This window comes from Monodelphis domestica, chromosome 8, assembly GCF_027887165.1.
Source record: "Monodelphis domestica isolate mMonDom1 chromosome 8, mMonDom1.pri, whole genome shotgun sequence".
Classification (NCBI taxonomy): Eukaryota; Metazoa; Chordata; class Mammalia; order Didelphimorphia; family Didelphidae; genus Monodelphis; species Monodelphis domestica.
The window spans coordinates 90,963,971-90,979,467 of NC_077234.1; the positions used below are offsets into that span (position 1 = coordinate 90,963,971).

Consider the following 15,497-nt stretch of genomic DNA (forward strand, 5'->3'; position numbering starts at 1 on the left):
AGTATGTAAATGATTTCCAACTTTTCATATTAAAATAAGTAATAATATTGCAAGAAGTTATAATAAGTTATGGGGAGGAGTCAGTGCAGCTCTTCTAAGGTGGGTGCTAACATGAATTAAAGTTCAAAAAGAATTGATCCAGTAATACCATTACTAGGTCTGTATCCCAAAGAGATTTTTTAAAAATGGGAAAGGACTTGCTGGTACAAAAATATTTATAAGTGCCCCTTTTGTGGTGGCAAAGAATTAAAAATTGAGGGGATGTCCCTCAATTGGGGAATGACTGTATAAATTATGGTACATGATGGAGATGGAATACTATTGTGCTATAAGGAATGATGAACAGGATGATTTCAGAAAAAAAAAACTGTAAAGACCTACATGAACTGATGCAGAATCAAATAAGCAGAACCAGGAGATCATTATACACAGTAACAGCAATATCGTGGAACAATCAAATGTGATAGACTTTGCTACTAAAAGCAATACAGTGATCCAGGACAATTCTGAGGGACTTATGACAAAGAATGTTATCTATCTCCAGAGAAAGAACTGTTGGAGTAGGAATGCAAATGAAAGCATATGGTCTATAACTTCTTTATTGGGGTATATTTTGGGGTTTGGGTTTTATAAGACTACTCACTTACAAAAATGAACAATATAGAAATATGTTTTGCGTGATGGTACATGTATAACCCAGACTGAACTGCTTGCCAACTCCAGGAGGGAGGAGGTAACAAGGGTGGGTTCATATAACTTTGGAAAACTTTTTTGGAAATTTTATATTAAAATGAAAAAAGAAAATTCAAAAAGAAAATTATCTGACTAGATAATATCTTGCATTTATATAGTGTTTTTACTATTTTCAGCTAAATGGTATTATTCTTCTTCTCATTTAACAGATGAGGAAACTGAGACTCCAAAAAAAGGGAACATGAGCAACTTTCCCAAGATTACAACGTCAGATCCAGGGTTGGAAGGAAGGTTCAGGCTCTTTCTATTAAAACATACAGAAGAACAGCTAGGTATTTCAGTGGATAAAGCACCAGGTCTGGGTTTGGGAGGACCTGGGTTCAAATTTGACCACAGGCACTTCTTAACTGTGCAATTCTGGGCAAGTCACTCAACCCCAACTATCCAGCCTTTAGTGCTCTAAGGCCTTGGAATACTTGGAAATTGAGGGGATATCCACCAAATGGGGAATGGCTGAGCAAACTGTGGTATATGATGGTGATGGAATACTATTCTGCTATAAAGGAATGATAAAGAGGATGATTTCAGAAAGCTGGAAAGACCTACATCAACTGATGCAGAATGAAATAAGCAGAACCAGAAGAACAATACAGTGAAAATTATCAACTGTGAAAAATTTAGCTACTCTCAATAATACAGTAATCCTGGACAACTCTGAAGGACAAAGAATGCTATCCACCTCCAGAGAAAGAACTACTGGAGTAAGAATACAGATCAAAGCATACTATTTTTCACTTTAGTTTATTTTGGGGGTTTTGATATTATATAAGTATTCTCTTACAACAATGAACAATGGAGATAGGTTTTGCATGAAAATACATATATAACCCAGATTAAATTGTTTACCATATTCATTAATTTTGTTTATTACTATAGCATCTCTTAATTTTTTTAGTTACCTAAAAGATAGAACATAGAAAGCTTGTTGATTCTCTCTCCACTTGGCAGTAACATCACCTTTCTCTCTTTATAACTAGGAGTAAAGCACAAAGATAAAGTCTGTACATAGCAGGGAAGGAGAAGAGCCATATGGACCAAAAAATGAAGGTAATTATGTTTGTAAAGCATTGCCAAAGAGCTGATGAGTTATTTTTAATTGCAAAAAAAAACAAACAACAAACCCTCAGTATATTATTAAAGGGGAAAAAATCTTCTGAGAATTTGTACTAGCTGAAAGTATGATAGTTAATCCAGAGAATGGAACTGGATCTCTGCTTTCCCATGGTCTGTTTCCTGATATCATCAGCATTATTTAAAAAGAGGCCCAGTTTGTCTAAAACACCTGATTATTTGAACTCTTCCCCAACTATTAAAAAAATGACTGCTCTATCTATGTTTAGGAAAGCCAAGTTCAAAAAGAGATATTAGATCTTTCTGAGATTTGTTAAAAGTCAGTCCTGGCCATTTCACTTTCCACAAGGAACAATTATTGATCTGTTCAACAAGGCAAAGAGCTTAGCTAAGTGTGGTTATTTCTTTGAACAATAAGGTACCTGCAACCCTGAAGAGATAAAATCTATCCAAAGTCAGCCTCATTTGAATCTCTCTCAAAGAACTACCAGGAAAGGAATCCTTCAAGCCCATGCAACAATTACAGCAGCCAAGAATGATGAAATTGATAGCCAACTGTAGGAACTCTCTGACTGAGTGCCAGGCCAGGAGCTGCAGATTAGAAAAGGTCCAAGTACTAGGCTTGTAAGAAGAGATATCAATCAGGCTGGAATGAAAGACACTTGAGGAAAGAGATACGCAAATGAAATCACTAGCAAGGAGGAAATACCCAGAAAATTAACTAAGTAATGCAAAAAAATGTTCTTGCCAACATCATTACAGCTGTTGTCTTTTCTAGGAGGATCCTTTGTCTACTTTATTATAGAAGCTGAAAATATGAGATATAATCTAGAGACCAAAGTGGATTCCAAATAAAGCCTTAAAATGTGGAATAGTTCTAGAAGAGTCTACTTAGCAAGTGTTATCAGGAAGGTAAGAGAATAGGGACAGCTGGAAAAGCTTGTACAGCCTCTACTGGGAGACTTATAAAACTCCATGAAATTGAGCAGTCATTCATCACTGAAAAGCATGAAAGAGAAGAAATGTAGAATATAAACTCCTTAAGAGAAGAGACATTTTTCTTTGTATCCTTCTTTGTATCCCTCATATCCATCTCAATGCATTGCATTAGGTACTTAATAAATGATCATTGAGTTTATTTTGTAAGTCAATCAATAAGCATTATTTAAGCATTTACTGTTATAATGATGATGGAGAAGACCAGCATTTCTAAAATGCTTTAAGGTTTGCAAAGCACTTTACATATGTTAACTGGCTTGTTGACCACTGGAGATTTTTTTTTAAACCTTTAACTTCCATCTTGTAATCAATATGGTGTATTGGTTCCAAGGCAGAAGAGTGGTAAGGGCTAGGCCAAGAGAGTTAAGTGACTTGCCCAGGTTCACACAGCTGGGAAGTGTCTGAGGCCAAATTTGAACCTAGGACCACCCATCTCTAGACCTGGCTCTCCATCCACTGAACTACCCAGCTGCCCCCAACCCTAGAGATTTAAAAAAAGGGGGAGGGGCAAAAACACTGTCCTGGACCTCATGTAATTAATTCTAATGGAAAGATAACATGCAAATAACTGTATGTATCAGATAAATGCAATGCAAATGGATGGTAATCTCTGAGGGAAGGCACCAACAATTTGGAGAAGCTGGAAAGGCCCCCTGCAGAAGGGTGGATTTTAATTTGAGTTTTAAAGGAAGTCAGGGGATGGAGGGAACAGGAAAGAGTTTTCCAGACATGATCCTGTAAAAAGACTTGGAGTGAAGAGATGGAGTGTAGCATATGAGAAATAGCACGGGCAAGAATAAAGTAAAAGATGAAAAAGATAGGAAGAGACCAGGTTGTAAATGAGACGACAAATTAGGATGATTTTCTATTAAAAAGATTATTTCTTACCAAAGATAGGGGGAAACTGTGGTCAAGTGGATTTTTAAAAAATCAGAGATGAGGATTTCTCTGGTAATAAGTGAGCCCTGTTGAACTTATTAAAATGTTTGTGAGAAAAATGTTACTATCTTGAGTGATAGGTGAGGAAGGCAATGATTAGTCTTAGATACACACCAGATGACTGGATAATATACCACAACTGTCATCTCTCATGTTGTTCCCTCTGTGCAAAGGTCAAACTCCTTGCTCCTCCTATTCAAATCCTGCCCACCCTTCAGTATTTGTTTCTAATTTCTCCTTGAAATCTTTTAAGACTGACAGTTCACATTAGTTCATCCATTCCTCTGTAGAACCTTACCGTGTGTTCTATATAATTTAAAACTAAATCACATTCAATTTAGATCATTTGTCACCAATCATAGCCTTAGAGTTGGAAGGGATCTTAGAAGTCATGAGCATTAATCTCTTCTCTCCAACTAGATTGTGTGTTCCCTGAGGGCAGGGGCCATTTTTCACCCTGCTTTTATATTTCCCATAATACCTAGCTCAGTACTGGGCACATAGCAAGATCTTATTCAATACTGATGGATAGTCTGACTGATCATTTGTCTCAGCATAAGAAAATAACTTTAGAAAACATTGTGAGAGTGACAGGAAAGGTGCTTCACTTTCAATTCTCATGTAAATCTAATACTGTTTCTGGTATGCTTAACCCAAGTAAAAAGGATAGAATTTATAATGGTGCCAGAAGAAAAGCAGGCTGGGTCAAGAAACAAGGGATCAAATTCCTGGGTGTCAGCAGGCTTGGTATATTTTTATTACTAGAGGTCAAAATTGTGCCAAGAAAATCTAATTTCTAGCCCAGACACACCAATTTAAAAATAATAGAGAAGGTAACCAGCCAGAATAAAGGTGATTTAGCAGTTATAGCAAGCCTTTTAATATTAAGATAATGTAACATGCTGGTTTTCTCTAAAGACAGTCTGTTGTCACTATGTGTCAACCACTGTACTCTTGCTGAATAGTTTAAGCGATCAGACATTTCTGGATTGTAACTGGACTAACTACTCGTTCTCAGCATTGTTTCCATTTGTGTCTGAGATATATGATTTTTTGAGGTAATGTCACAACTTATTTGCTCACTAACATTGCTTTGATTACCTACCAAACCAATTTTTCCAAAAGTGATTAGAAAAAATTGCTTAGAGCTTTCAATCCCAAAAAGGGCTACATTGCAGTCCCTAACAAAGCTGCTTCCGTTTCCTTCCTTCCTTCATTAAAATTAGAGTACCTACAACATTTAGCTAATATATGGGCCCCAAATGGGATGATAGCATGGCATAGTGAATAGACACTCAGTCCTTAAAACAAAAAAACCTGGGTTCAAATCTTTCCCCTGATAATTGTGTAGCCAAGAGCAAATCTCTCAGTGGCCCTAGCCAGTTCTTTAAACTCACTATAAGACTTAGAAAGGTTGTCATTTGCATTTGTAAAGAGAGTTAATTTATTGAGTTGTTCCTTACATGAACTGAAATCACAGGGTCAGACAAAACTTGCAAATGGCCCCAGGATAAAAATTGTCTCTTCTTATGCAAAATAAGTACTAGTAAAATTACTTTAGGTCCTCAGACATTCAGAATTTTGACTCTCACTAAAGTTCCATTCTCCTTCCTCATCCTACTATGGAGGGGCCTAAACTCTCTCAAAGGTTAGGCTAATGTGCCACAAGCTGTGAGAAGTCTTCCTAAACTAGAAATGGTTTGAGAATCTCAGAGGATAAATATACAATCCATTATCAAGAACCAGATTTAGGTAAGTGCAAAGAGGATCCTTATCATGATTGGCTATATGCAGAGTGACATTTTTTTAAAGCAACTGTGATTCTCAAAAACTCAGAATGGTGATCAAACACACAATGTTAAATTCTTGAAATATTTTTTTAATGTTGGGCAGTTTTTCTAAATCTTTGAAATTCTATAACCTAGAATAATGTATAGTCATTCATTCATTCATTCATTCATTCATTCATTCATTCATTCATTTGTTCCTTTACCCAGGAAACTCCAATAAAGAGCTCTAAGCTTACATAGACTTACATTAAAACTTGGAGGTTCTGATCCCAAAGGAGATCATGTTTCTTTCTCCCTGGTGGTAACCCTGCCCTAGAGTAGAGAGAAGTCTCTAAGATAAAGCTTAGGTATGGTACATATCTAGGATCTCCCCTCATCAAGATTGGAGAACAAAAACAAAATAAAAGGAAAAAAGCACACTTTGGAGGCTATCATGATTTAAAGGACAGCTATTTATTTTCTCTATCACAAAAACCACATTAGGCATGATAGCAGCACACTGGATAGAGCACCAAGCCCAGAGTTGAGAGGACCTGGGTTTGAAGGTGACCTCAGACACTTCCTAGATGTGTGATCCTGGGCAAGTCACTTAAATCCAGATGCCTAGCTCTTACTGCTTTTTTATCTATAGATTATAAGACAGAAGGTGAGAGGTTTATTGTTTTTCGGTTTTTGTTATTGTTGTTTTTTAAGCTGCATAAGGCATAAAAGACCTAAAGGTCAAAAATAGAAAACTTTTAAAATTGGACCTGTGATTTCTAAGGCTTAGGAAACTCCCAGTAAGGAATAACTGTTACAATGAAGAGCAGCATATATACCCTGTGACTCAGTCTGAGAACTGCCTAGACAACTAAACTAAGATTATTTAACTAAGGTTAAATAAGTTTAACCAAAGTCAGAGTCAGTAAGTGATCGAGGGGTTACTTGAACTCTGGTTCACTAACTTTAATGCTTCCCAAGTGTTCCTAATGGAATCATTAACCACTTAGGATTAATTAATTATTAGTTATTAGTAATTGACTAGTAGTAAGTAGTAAGTATTCATTTTTTGGAAATTTTTATTTAATTAATTAATTTAGAAAAATTTTCTATGGTTACAAGATTCATGTTCTTTCCCTGCCCTTCCTTAATTTCCCTTCCGTAGCTGACACACAATTCCCCTGGGTTTTACATGTGTCATTGATCAAGACTTATTTCCATATTATTAATATTTGCACTAGGATGTTCATTTAGAGTCTATATTCCCAATCATATCCCCATCGACCCACGTGATCAAACAGTTGATTTTCTTCTGTGTTTCTATTCCCACAGTTCTTCCTCTGAATGTGGATAGTGTTCTTTCTCATAAGTCTCAGTAATAAGTATTTATAATAGTTATTACAAAGGAATATTTATTGGCTTCACAGAAACTGAACCCAGTTCTCCCTGACTCCAAAGCTGACCTTCTATCTAGTATAGCATAGTACCTGTGAGAATTTACTATTTTGAACTTCTTTTCTTTTGGGGTAGCTATTCAACCCCACCTTCTGATTGAGTAAGAATGAGGCCTGAGGCTTATCTGTATGTGGGAGATATGTGGACACTCTGGGAGGATGCCAGGAGCCTCGTGGCTCCCTGGCACTCAGAAGATGTTTGCCTCTTGTCCCATGTGACTCCAGGTGTCTCTGACCCAGATTGAGGTTAAGTTCCCCAGATCAGAGGGACTGAGAAAGTGATGTCACAGAAGAGAGAAGCTTCAGGTCTGGGGAAGGAAGGGACTCTTCCTTAATGAAACCATGGTGAGAGGAGGCAGCTAGAAAAAATGCCAGTGGATGAGCACTGGCTAGGGGAGCCTGGAGCACCTGAGGCCTGACTGAGAAGCTGGTCCAGCTGGCCAGGGAAGGAAGGTTATAAAGGGAAGAGTTGGCCACATGTGGTTGGTATCTTTTCTTTCTCTGACCCTCTTCTTCTTATTTAATAAATAATTATAAATTAAGATACAATATCTGGAGATAATCCTTCTGCTACAAAATGATCTTGGAAATGTTCGTCTTCTCTTCTGAGAAGCATGATATTAAGAAAATTCTCTTCCCTCTGGGCAGATAAGCTCCCAAATCCAGAACACAGAAATTCTGTGTTTAGTTTAGTTCCTACTTAACCCTGGTCCCACCAAATTCACGTTCAAAGGTCCATCACTACTAGATCATTTTTTTTTAAAGCCTTACTTTCTGACTTAGAACTGACACCGTTTCAGTTCCAAGGTAGAAGAGAAGTAAGGGTTAGGCAATTGGATTGAGGGTCTTGTCCAAGGTCACAGAGTTAGGAAGTGTCTGAGGCTGTATTTGAACCTTGAGACCTCCCTGCTCTGAGTTTGGCTCTCTATCCACCAAGCTATCTAGCTGCTGCTAGATGCCAGATGAGTTTTCTCAGCTCAGATACTAAAGAATACTTGCCAATTACTCTATGGGCCATACTTCTTGGAGCTTGAATTCTGTACTGGCTGCAAATTCTGGCCAGGATTCTGACTTCCAGATTCTCATGGCTCACTCCCTCCTCTTATGAAGATAGATCCTCAAGATCTATCAAGAGTTCCATTCCCTAGAGCCTCAGAGGAGGAAAGCCTCACCACCCTTCTCCTTAAAGTACAGATTCTCTCTAGACACCAGGAGTAAAAGAGGCACTTCTTTCCCAGACATAAATGTACCAAAAATTGAACCAAAGCATATGTAAGCCCTTTTGTAGACACCGGCAGTTCTCCAGAACATGCAGTCAATGGAAAGAGCCTCCTCTTAACCACATGGCAGGCCAGTGAGAACCAGTTACAGAATATGATGGGCATATATATTCACTCAATTGATTCTCTTGTTCCTAGTCTCTTCAAGGCACTTCATTGTCTGTCTGCACCAGTCCCCTCCCCACCCATTACACAAAACAAGCATGTGTTCCTACTATCTTGTGCTTATGCCATTACCCTTAGAGGGAAGGAGCAAGAAATTCCTTCCTTCTACTTGCTAGAGAAAATGGAGAAAGGCCCAAAAGAAGCCCCCCCCAAATGGTAAAACCATTTCTATAGTGCTTCTAAGACCCCAGAGATGGAGTTTCCTCAAACAGGAGTTTATATCTTTGACATTTAGCATTATTCTTTGATGCAACCTCCCATCACTTAGGATCAATCAAGACTCCCCTGTGTTATCCCAGCAAGACATATGATCTTCCTCAAGGAGCTAGAGAGAATCAGGCTTGATGGGAAGTTTTCCTGTGCAGTCGTTTCCTTGATCATCTCTGCGACAAAACAATTTTTTACCTGTATAAATATATCTAGTATTACTTCCCTGTACAAATATAGAAATTCTCTGGACTTATTATGCTAGAGCAAGGCAAGCTCTATTGCACCTCAGGGTTCTAGGGTAGCCCTGCGGAACAATAGAGTATTTCTGTTTTAATGCTATTGGCTTGAGCTCCCATTCTACTGTTTCCTCCCACTGTTGGCTGCCAACAATTAACTGCCAGTGGAACCCTGGGTTCCATTTAAACAATTAGCAGTTGAGAGTCAGTCCCAGAGATGTGAGGTCCTGGGTTCAAATCTGGCCTCAGACCTTTCCTAGCTGTGGGACCCTGGGGAAGTCACTTAATTCCCATTTCCTAGCTCTTACCATTCTTGTAATTTGGAACTGATACCTAGTATTGATTCTAAGATGGAAGGTAAGAGTTTAAAATAATAATAATAAATTTAAAAATAAATAATGAGCAGCATTAGCTATTACAAAGAGTTATTTACTTCATAGATAAAGCAAGGCCAGAAGTAAAAACATTTTCCACCAACACCTGAGATCATACTCTCCCCATACTGTTTTGGTCCCTGAGGAGAGTGAGCTCAAAATTAATGCAATATCTACAAAGCATTTTCTCCACCAATTTCACTTCCAAATATGGTACGACTGGTGGATGAGTAAATTCAAATCTATGCTACTGCTGTCCCAAACCAAGAAAGCTGATTTGGTCTCTGCTCTCTTGCTCTCCTGACCTTTTATAGCTCACAAGTTCATATTGGAGTAGAAATGAAGATGAAAATATAAAATTTATCATTTGTTTATTTGGGGATATGTCTTGGGGTTTGGGTTTTATAAGATTATTCAATTATCAAAATGAATAATATGGAAATGTTTTGTGTGATAATACAGTATAACCCAGGTTGAATTCCTGTCAGCTCAGGGAGTGAGGAGGAAAGAAGGGAGGGAGACAATTTGAACTCTATAACTTTGGAAAATGTATGTAGAAATTTGTTATTAAAATAATAATTTTTTAAAATGATCACAAGTTTATTAAATATTTCCAATCCTTTACCTTAAAAAAAAAAGAGAAAGAATAAACACAAACAAGTGAAGAACAGAAGCCCAAGTTTACAGGCCACCTATCAGTCTCATTTGGGAAGTGTCTGAGGTCATTCCCCTTACATCACTGTCTCTCTGGAGAATGCAGGGAAGCAGCAAAAAGCCAGTCAAGGACGGCTAACTAGTGCCTGGCTAACTAGTGCCTTTTGAATGTACATTCGTTCTCACCAAGAGGGCAAATATAAAGCACCTTCTTCAGTCTGTGTTCAGCAGATTGGAACCAATTATAGTCTGTGTGTGCTCCAAATTAGGGATTAAGGCACTTGTATTATATATACATCATCATAGTTTTCTGGAAGCAAGCTCCCCAGCCTATTCCAAGTGGGAGATTGCATCAGCCTCCCTCCATCTCTTGCACTCTTCACTTTTCTATTACACAAATCTTACCCAACAGCCATTCATTCAAATGTTGGAAACCTTCTGCTAGAATCTCATCTGGCTGTGAAAATGCAAATAACAGTGACTTTCTTTTCTGGAAAGGATTTTTTTTTAAAGTCCCTTCAGGAAGAAAGAAAGCAATTTGGGGAAAGAATGACTGCTGACCTTTGGAGATTTCCCTGTGCCATGGTGCACTGAGCCCTGTAGGATTGGGGATATAGATTTTTTTCCTCCCATTTCTGTTACCAGATTTAGGATTCTGGCAGGCTCAGGTTCTAACAGTTTAGGGAAACCATCTTGCCTTCTTTTGTATCAGAGGCTCCAGCCAGGATCCACCAGAGGAAGCTAAGAGTTTCCAGGGCCAAGGAGGAAGGCTTGCGCCAGGGGGGAAAAATGCCAGGGGAAATAACAAAGCTTTCTACAATATTCCCTCGGTCCCCATGCTGGAACCTGGCTGTGAATATCTTCTGCCTGCCATGCTGTGCTGAGACCAGTGCTTCTAGCAGATGTGCATGAAAAGAGGCTCTCTTTGAAGGGGTTTGCACTATTTTTTTACTGTTTGTCCTTTGGCATTTTCTTGATATCAAAATGCTTGTTACTTTTGGGAAGTCATATGATAAAGGCTGGTTGGGTCAAAAAAGTGAAATTCTAGTTGGTCTAAAAGAGAAGAAAATTGGCAGGCTGGGCCTGAAGAGAATTTTGTGAGTAGTTTAACTCCAAAGCTGAATAGATTCTCAGGGTAATAGATGGGTCCAGCTACACAGATATTTACTAAGAGCTGGTACAATAGGAAATATACTGACTCTAAAGTGAAGAGCCTACATTCAGAGTTTGCCTCTGATGTTTAATACTTCTGTGACCTTGGGCAAGTCATTTAATCTCCCTGGGCCTCAGTTTCTTCATCTGTAAAATGTAAAGGTTGGAATCAGATGTTTCTGAAGCCCCTTCTAGTTCTGGATCTATGATTCAATGATCTTTTGTTCAGCATATTCTCTCCAATAGGCATACACTCATCTCTTTGGGTATACTATTCCCTTTTCTTGTTTGGGTCCTTCTCTAGTCTATCTAAATACCTTTTATCCTTAAAGACCTTGCTCCAAGGCTACAGCTTCCAAGTAAGTACTTCTTAGTCATCCAAGGCCATGGAGATTTCTCCCTTCTCTGTAGCATTTGTCTATCTTTCTTATGGTAGATTTAAATTTGGGGATCATTTACATGGAGGTGGTAATTGAAGTCATAAAAAGAAGAAAAGAGGGTCAAGGATAGATCCTTAATGAATATATATATTAAGGTGTCAAGAAGATGACTGATAGTGAAGGATACTGGGAAGAAGCAATTAAAGATGTAGGAGAATAAAAAAGAGTATTGAATTTCTGAAACCAAGGAAGGAGAGGGGGTTTAATAAGAGGAAGGATCAACAGCATAAAAGCTTCAGAGAGGTCAGGGAGGAGGAGGTCTGGGGAAAAAAGGGCATTAAATTAGGCAATTAAGAGAGCATCTGTTATCCAATGGAAAAATGTCCAAGGCCATAAAAATGCAGTCCTCAAAATAAGAAAGGCAAGCTATTAACAACTATATGAAAAAAATGCTCCAAATCGCTAAGAGAAATGCAACCTAAGATAGTTTAAAGGTTCTACCTTGAATGCCTCAGATTGGCAAAAATGATCATTGTTGGAGGGCATTTTGTAGGACAAGCATGCTAATGTACTGTTGGTAGATATGTAAATTGACACAACTATTCTAGAAAGTAATTTGGAACTATGGTCAAAAAATCAATGACCTGGCAATACTACTATACAACTTATACTCCAAAGAGATCAAAGAGGGAAAGGACTTTTTATGTATAAAAAATTCATTATATCACTTCTTGTTATAGTAAAGAATTGGAAACAAAATGGATGTATATCAATTAGAGAATAGCTGAATACATTTTACTATATTAATATAAGAAAAATTATTGAACCATAAAAAATAACAATAGGCATTAATTCATAAATAAATAGCTTGTACAAACAATTGCAGAGTGAAGAGAGCAGAACTAAGCACAATTTATATAATGACTACTACATTGTAAAGGAAAGCATACTTTGAAAGACTTAAAAATTATCATCACCAAAATAATCAACTGTGACTCCAGAAGACTGAAAATGAATCATATTTCTCCCTTATTGACAAAAAGGTGAAGGACTAGAGATAAAGAATGAGACGTATTTTCAGAGATGCTTAGTATATGGAATTTTATTTTGGTTTGACTATTCTTACTTATTACAAGGAGTGGAGATGTATAGGGAGGGTGAGGAGATAGTGACAGTAAAACAGAAGAAAGGAAAGAAAAGAGCATTAGTCAATCATTAAAAACTACAGAGGAGAACAGAAAAAAGGTCAGAAGGGAACACAAACAAGCAGGGAAGTTTTGGAACTATCATGTTAAATTTAATACATACTTTTCAGGAACCAGGATGTTTATAATAGAAATTCATGATGTCATCACAATGTCATATGTAATCTTATTTATTATTTTTCTTTGTAAAGGAAATGTTCACATTTTTTGATGTTTTCAAGTTCAAAGTAATGAAAAAGAATTTTTTTGGGGGGGTAAAAAAAGATCATTGGTAATTTTATACAGTTTCATTTCGGTAGCAAATAAAAGAGGGTACAGAGATGAGATAATAGCTAGACTAGATCTAGAAGAATCAAGAGAAGAAACCTTCCTTAGTGTTTTTTAAAAAGACTAGAGAATGTTTGTAGATAGATAGTAAAGAGTCAGGGATAAGAAAGAAATGTTGAGAGACAGAAAGAGAGAGCTGGAGACAGGACTGAGGCAAAAGCAGAATGGATGTTCCTAAAGGAGACAAAGGACCAGAGATCAAAGGTACAAGATAAGCCTTCATGAGTAAGAAAACTATTTAAGTAAGAAGTCTTATCTATTTAACTTGCAAAAGCAATCTCATTTATAGGTCTATATCTGTATCTATCTGTATATATATATACATATATATAAATATATATATACATATGTATATATAAATATGTGCACATAGAAATAAATAAGCACATACATGCATATGTGTTGGTATTATCCACAACATATAATTCCCTGAGAAATGGAATTGTTTCAGAGAATCAAAACTGGAAGATATCTTAACAATCATCTAGTCTAACTGTCATTTTATATGTTAAAAAAGTGTTAAGAAGTTTTCCTCTGATTGGACAACTTCTTCACACATTATTGTGGGTTTGACAAACTTCTAAACACCTTCTTTACATATAAATGAGGAAACTGAAGCTTATAGAGACAGAATAATCTGCCTGGGGTTACCCAGCTAATTAGAAGCTGAGTCAGGACTCCAATTCAGGTCTTCTTGTACTTAAATGGAATCCTGCCTCCACTATATCCATGCTGCTGTAAAATTTAAATTAATATCCAACTCCAAGTATTATATTTTATAAAGTTTATTAATAATCGCTTGAAGTAGAAAGAAAATAGACGAAAAGAAACAGAAGTTCAAACCTAATTAACAAAAAGTAAACCCAAGTGTGTAGATTCTCCTGCCTGATATAAAGCCCACTTTCCCAGCTGCAATCAGGGGAAAAAAGAGAGGCAGAGCTATGCAAAACTTATATCCTCCCTATGTTAGCATATAACATGAGAGGGAACATGGGAAGCTGGGATTTAGAGTTCTGGGGACCAAATCCAATTTACATTCTGCTTTTCTGTCTTCATAATTTAAAACTTGTGTTTCAGTGACTATAATATTGCCTCATACACAGTATGTTTTTAATAACATGGTTTTAAATTTTTTAGTTTTATTAAACGTCACTATTAGAGGGTACTCTAATTCTTCCACAGTGGGATATCTGCTCAAAAGGGTTAGGAATGCAGTATCAGCTGAACTAAATGGGAGTCAATGTAAATTTATCACTGTTAAATTTAAATTAATGTCCAATAACTCTCCAAGTGTTATACTTTACAAGGTTTATTATTAATCATTTGAAATAGAAGAAATAAAAGAAGAAAAGTAGAAGTAAAACCACATGGGTAAAATTCTCCTGCCTGACTTTCACCCAGCCTCCACAACCACCTTCCCGTGAGCAGAGAGGGAGAGGGAGAGGGAGGAGCTACATTCACAACTTTATCTTCAAAGCATAAGCATGTAAGGTGAGAAGAAAAATGGGAAGCTGGGAAAGAGAGTTCTGGGAAGAAAATTCGAATTACACATCACCAAATTATTCTCTTGTCCACAGGTCATAGATTTTGTGTTTGATGAGCAAAAGAACAACTTGTCAAAGAAAGCACACTGCCTAGGAGAGTCTGGGATTGCTGGGAAGCAACATTAACTTGGGCAACCATTCAAAAGACTAACTGAAACAAGGATATGAGAGCCACAAAGTGAGAAGGAAAAATTTGCATGGGATTAATTTCAAAAGCTCATGTGATGCAAATATGCATTTAAACTTGTGAGTGCATTTTTTTTTTATCAAAAAATTCTCCCTTTACATATGGAAAATATAAAATGGTAGAATAAGAAGAGGGACTGGACCTTTGATTTCATTGGCAAAAGGAACTCTCCAGTGAGGAAAATCCTCAGCTAGGATGGAAAGACAAAATAACAAATATACACATATGTGGTATGTATGTGCTATAATTTTTAAATTTTCTATGCCTTCATGACAGAGGTTACAAGAAGGATAGAACTCACAAAAGCTTGGGAAAAGAGAGATTTTATCTTTTGATTCCCTGCTTTCAAAGAGAAGACCATGGCTTCAGATTCTCTTCAGGTTCCTGAAGGGAGAGAAAGACCCTAGGAAAAAGTCAAGAAAGGAGAGGAGCCAGCATCTTGCTCATGTCACTAGACCTATCTTTCTACACCAGAGATTTAGGGAAATGAAATGAGATAATATTTGTAAAGCACATAGCACAGTGCCTGGTATGTGGTAGGTACTATATATGGGTTGTTATTATTATTATCATCATTATTCATTATTTTCCTCTTGAGTGAGATCTAGAACAATGTTTGTGTCTTTCTCTGTCTTTGTCTCTGTCTCTCTCCCCAATCTCACTCCTCAATAGGAAAGCTTATTTACTTTTTGTAGTAAGATAAAGATAGAAGCACAATTGAATGTTGGCTCCCCACTAAACACTACTATTCTAGGTGCATGATTTTGTTTTAAAACTAAAGCTATTTCCCTGATTGCT

The 15,497-nt window shown here is 37.1% G+C and overlaps 1 long non-coding RNA gene across 1 annotated transcript; it reads left to right on the plus strand.

The window, feature by feature from the left end:
- The first annotated feature begins 7,331 nt into the window (after window positions 1–7,331).
- LOC130455876 (uncharacterized) lies at window positions 7,332–14,889 on the plus strand. The gene is made up of 3 exons (XR_008914080.1): window positions 7,332–7,467; window positions 14,370–14,459; window positions 14,546–14,889. It is a non-coding gene; the product is annotated as an uncharacterized LOC130455876 (long non-coding RNA).
- Window positions 14,890–15,497: the final 608 nt, after the last annotated feature.